The sequence below is a fragment of the Protobothrops mucrosquamatus genome, unplaced genomic scaffold (assembly GCF_001527695.2).
Source record: "Protobothrops mucrosquamatus isolate PMUCROS unplaced genomic scaffold, P.Mucros_1.0 scaffold_310, whole genome shotgun sequence".
NCBI classification, from domain to species: Eukaryota; Metazoa; Chordata; class Lepidosauria; order Squamata; family Viperidae; genus Protobothrops; species Protobothrops mucrosquamatus.
The window spans coordinates 209,136-214,495 of NW_015386386.1; the positions used below are offsets into that span (position 1 = coordinate 209,136).

General features: G+C 35.2%; 1 long non-coding RNA gene across 1 annotated transcript; it reads left to right on the forward strand.

The window, feature by feature from the left end:
- Nucleotides 1–2,158: 2,158 nt before the first annotated feature.
- On the forward strand, nt 2,159–4,863 carry LOC107302981. Its single transcript, XR_001549404.1, has 3 exons — nt 2,159–2,193; nt 3,151–3,198; nt 4,743–4,863. It is a non-coding gene; the product is annotated as an uncharacterized LOC107302981 (long non-coding RNA).
- The last annotated feature ends 497 nt before the right edge of the window (nt 4,864–5,360 follow it).

The window sequence follows — 5,360 nt, forward strand, 5'->3', positions numbered from 1 at the left end:
CTGGTGCTCAAAAGATTGGGGACTTCTGTTCTAGTCCAAACCCCTGTTCAAGCAGGAAACCATAAACCATTTCAGACAAATGGTTATCCAGTCTCTTCTTTAAAACCTCCAGTGTTGGAACAGCACAACTTCTGGAAGCATATATTTATATATTTTACATTCATACTTACATTAGTTTGCTATGACTATTAAAAGCAAGTCGTAAACAGTAGTTCTTTTGCACTGTTGAAAATGAATGCCCATGAAGGTATTACAGTAGGGAATATATATATAAAGTTATTGAGCAGGAATAGCCAGGAAGGAGCAGGGCATTTAAACTGCAGGTGCATCACTTTAAAACCTATATGTGAAATCAGCTAAAGGTTGATATGCAAGTGTGATGGTTTTATGGCAAGAAAGGTCATAGGAACATAAAATATTCACCAATCTATTGGACTGGGTATTCAAAGCAGCAAAATAAAAAATGCTATTACATTTTCAGTACACTTCATAGTATAGCTCCAGGAGAATGACATAATACAGACAGGGATACTGATCAATGCCTCCTACTATTACCATTGTACAAGCTTTTGAACTTTACAAAATTTAGCTTCAGGGAAAAAAGTAAAACAAATGCTTTATTAAATGCAAAGACTTAGAGTTACAAAGTAGCTGTGACATCTATTGTATTCATGTTGTGATTTTGATAGATTTCCCAGCTCTGGACAATGTATGTAAACAAAGTTGTTCCACAGGCCTCTAATATCCTGCATTTATTGAACATGGAACCAAGTGTACAAGCACTTTGCATATATTATTTGAGCAATTCTTGCTTTAGCCCTCTTGGATAGATCAGTGTAATCAATCTCCATATTATATATTACAAGGGGCAGAGAATGAGTGGCTTACACATACTTACCACAAGTGAAATATCAACCAAAAATGTCTTGATTCACCACTGAGAAGTATATTGTAAAAATTAGAAATTGGTTTTGTGAGAAATACTTTTCTCACAAAAATCCACTGCAATTTGAGCACAACCTCTTTTTGGAGATTGGATTCTTTTAAAAAATGGCTGGGCATATCTGCCTTTTATAAAATAGGAACCCCTTAGTTTGCCCACTCAACCTTACTCTGACAGATAATTGGCAGTTGATGTCAGAACCCATAGGAGAAAGTCTTTTGCACAGATGTTGATACTTCTATTGAGATGATAGGATCCCTGAGAATAATATCATCCATGGAAATGGAATTTATCTTTTCCATGAATACTTGCATTTAGGTACAGTCAAGTGGAAGTTTTAAAGCAAAAGCTCTCTGTAACAAACTCTTACCATTGCTTTTATAAGAAGGAGAATGGAACCTTCAGCTGGAAGGAAGCCAAAGTGAACTTAATTTGGTTGATGTGAAATAGAGCCCAAATTAACTCATTTGTGATGTGAACCCTTTCCAAAATTGAGCCTGAGGGAAACACAGTTGTTATTGCACCAGCTATTAATTAACCGTCTTCTCACCTTATAGTCAATCCTATAGATGGGAGGGGAGCTGTACACTTTGGCTCTGTTTCTAATCACAAGTTCAGCCAAAAGAGAAAATGGTTTTTACCTGTATATATTTACATAAAGTTCTTCTGATTGCGTGGTTAGGTATTTTGATTATGCCATAGTTCAAAATAATACTTCCAGCCACTATATGCATATGTGTACATATGTAATCAAAGTCCACATTGGACAATAGTAGTGTATATGTAAATGTCAAATAAGTATGTAAAATTTTAATTTCATTCCAGGTGTTTAGGGAATGCAGGAAAATGAAGATAAGTCTAGTCTTGAACAAAATTTCATGAATAGTGCCAATAATTCTTTCTCTTGTGTGCTGTGCTACTCTATCAGATCTGTAGCTTGTGGTGTAACTGTTCTGAATAAGGGGATGATGACTTTTATTGGATGGATTCATCTTAGTGAGTGTAATCATAACTGAATTTTTGCCTCAAGAAGAGCTCCGTGTTTTCTGAAAGATTCACTTCTACTGAGATTAGTTCAGTAAAAGGTGACACTTGCCTTTTTTTTACATATGCTCATGTAAACTCCAGTATGGTGAACATGTTAAAAATAATTTAAGAATTATTTTTTTTATAAGAATACATTTTAAATAAAGATTTTTTTACTTATAGGTATGGTGTGTATGAGGGTATCTGTGTATGCATGTATACAGGTAAGATAGTTCTAATGTCTTGGAATCTCTCTGAACTTTGATGTGAGAAAGGCATTGTTGATGCAAATGAGGTTTTATTTTTGTAATTATATGAATAAGCTTTGCATACAAGTGTTAAGTTATAATTGTATACACACTTATATTGAACACAAGTACAACAAAGGTAGGATTGGGATTTCCTAGTCACAGTGCCCATATAGTGTAGGACCTATACCAGGGGTCTTCAAACTTGGCCCTTTTATGACTTGTGGACTTCAACTCCCAGAATTCCTCAGCCAGCATGCCTGACTGAGAAATTCTGGGATTTGAAGTCCACAAGTCATAAAAGGGCCAAGTTTGAAGACCCCTGACCTATACTTTAACATGTGCATGCATGTTTTGTAGAGGAATTTAGCTGGCCTTGAGAAGGAGGTTGAAAAGTTGAAACAGTTCCTCAGCCCTGTGAAAGTAGAAAGCATGAGAAGGGGACTTAGACCATCCTTTCACGTGGCAATAAAATAATATTCCTGCAATTCCTGTAGTAGTCTGGTTTTTGTTTTTGCTGTTTTATTTTATTACATTAAAGGACTGAGAGTATTACAGTCTACACACCCATGGAGGTGAGATGGTGAAAACATTGCCACTAATGTTTTTATCCAGCTGAAAATTCTTGTTAACTCAAGATATATTCTTTCCTTCTTTCCTCCCTCCCTGATTTTAATGTTCTGTCCCTATGCTTTTTGTTTGTGTTATGTATGCAACTATTTATATTGTGAAATATATATTACTAAAATAAAATACTTTAGTATGTTTTTTCCTGCATAGTGACCCTGTCTTGTGGTAGATCCTATGTTAAAACAAGTTTTGTTCTTTGTTCTATTCTTACATGATAATTCTCTTTGGATAAAATGTTCTTTCCTACACTTTGATGAGGTATTTCACATAGAACAAATTGTTACAGTGTGTTTCTTTTTTTAGATAGCTGTACTTCTGACCCAACAACCTTGAATAACTAGGGAATATTCTGTAAGTATTATACTTAAGAAGTAAAAGTGAAGGAATATGGCTATCTATGATTAGAACCCAATTAACTAAGGGACACGACTGTCACAATCATTTTCTCAGGATTCTCATGGTGCAGTAGTAGCTAGATTTCATGTTTAGTACCACCGATAACACTTAATGAAGGTTAAGCCAGGCTAATCAAAACTGACTGTATATGCCACAAAGTTGTACTACCATAAGACATACATCTTATTTTTAAGCTATTATTGTGATGTAGCTGAAGCAGAGGTGGATGCAAATAGAGCAGTGATGGCGAACCTTTTAGAGACCGAGTGCCCAAACTGCAACCCAAAACCCACTTATGCATCGTCGGGTGCCGGGTAGGTGTGGCCCATTGGGTGGGCGTGGCTGCGGTGGTAACGGCAGACTGGGTGGGACTAAAAAGTTCGATCAATCAATCCCAACTTTGCAAGATCTTTTTTTCCCACAAGAAGTTGAAATTAACTGATTGATTGAACCTTTTTTTTTGTGTACACGGCGGCGGAGGCCTAAAGCGAAAAGGTTTTATAAAACCCAGCTGAAGACCTAGGACTGGGGCAACGGCGCAGGTGCCCACAGAGAGGGCTCTGAGTGCCACCTCTGGCACCCATGCCATAGGTTCGCCACCACTGAAATAGAGTGACACTAAAATGATACCTATGCAATGTCACTCAACCAAGCCCCCTAAAGTTCCATGGACTTTAACAGAATTTAATCTTAAATAAATATTTTTGAGTTCAGTGGGATTAATTTTTAAGAAGACATATTCAGAATTGCACTTTTAAACTTTCATCCTAAGAATCAATTTTGCTAGCCAAGAGTTGTTTTGCACCAGCCCATATAACTTAATGAAAACAGAAGGAATGAAAATTCATAGCTAAATACAGCTGCTTTCATTTAAGGAGCTCAGGTAACAGCTGCCATATCTGTTTATTTAATTTCTAGAGCCACCCATCTAAATCACATGGGCTTCAAACAACTCTTAAACTGTTAAAACAATTAAAAACAGTACAAAATAAATATACAGCAACTGAGAAAAGTATCACAATAATTGTTAGTACAGCAAAAATGTGTGGTAATAGTGCAACTGATTTCTGTTATCATATCTAGTATTATAATTATTTATATGTTGTTTGAAAGACATCTATAAACATTAATAGACTTCAGATTTGAAGAGTCTTTCTGAATTGCAAACTTGGGAACATAATTTTCTAAGGCAACCATAGTGAGGAACAACAATTTGGATGTTTGTTCCTTTTGCAATCTATGCAATGTTTCACTTGCACTCTTTTAGCAAAGAACTGTGAGCCACTAGTGTCTTGATTGATAGTATCTTCTTATATTCTGCTTTATGAGCAAAACATGATAACCACTTTCTCTTATTGTGCTGGAATATTTTATTTTTTGAAAATGCAATTGTTTTCCTCTCTCTTGTTCTGGAAATAATTTGAAATCAAATGTAGATAGAAAAATTAAAAGAAATGGCACCTACTCAATAATTTAACCTGATTTTTACTTTACCCAAGAAATCTGCTGAAAATCTGAGATGATGGCTAAGAGATAATATATTCTTCCATAGTATCGTTGGGACATTGGATGAAAGACTGAATAAGCAGGTGCCTAGGATACTTTATCATAGTTTTAGCCACTGTGGTAAGACGTTCTATTTCTTATTTCTACTTTCCCCATTGTAGTCTCAGTGCTCTGGGACAAGCTTCTCTTGGTCTCCTCCCCCATATTTCACAAAGCAGTTTAAAAAAATACTGTGTTTTTGTGCTCTTGGCATCATTTGGTGTTCTTGGATAAGCATGGAACTTAAAAGTTATATTTTCTTATTGTGTGTTGTTTCATTTTTGCTTTATTATTTAATAGGCAGTGTCTTCATTGATTGTATTGGTTTACAAACCTGTAAAATAAACACACAAATAATCATTATTATTTCTACATTTATATTTAAAAAATAGCAAATTCCATTTGAGCATAAATCACAGTCCTCATCTTTAGCTATCCCTATGTGGCTCACTAGTTTCCACTCATTTAACTGGCAACTAAATGTCAAGTGTTCATGAAATTCTGAAATTCAGTTGTACACTTTGATATAATATAAACATTCCTTGGGTATATTGTTTAATGAAAAATAATCC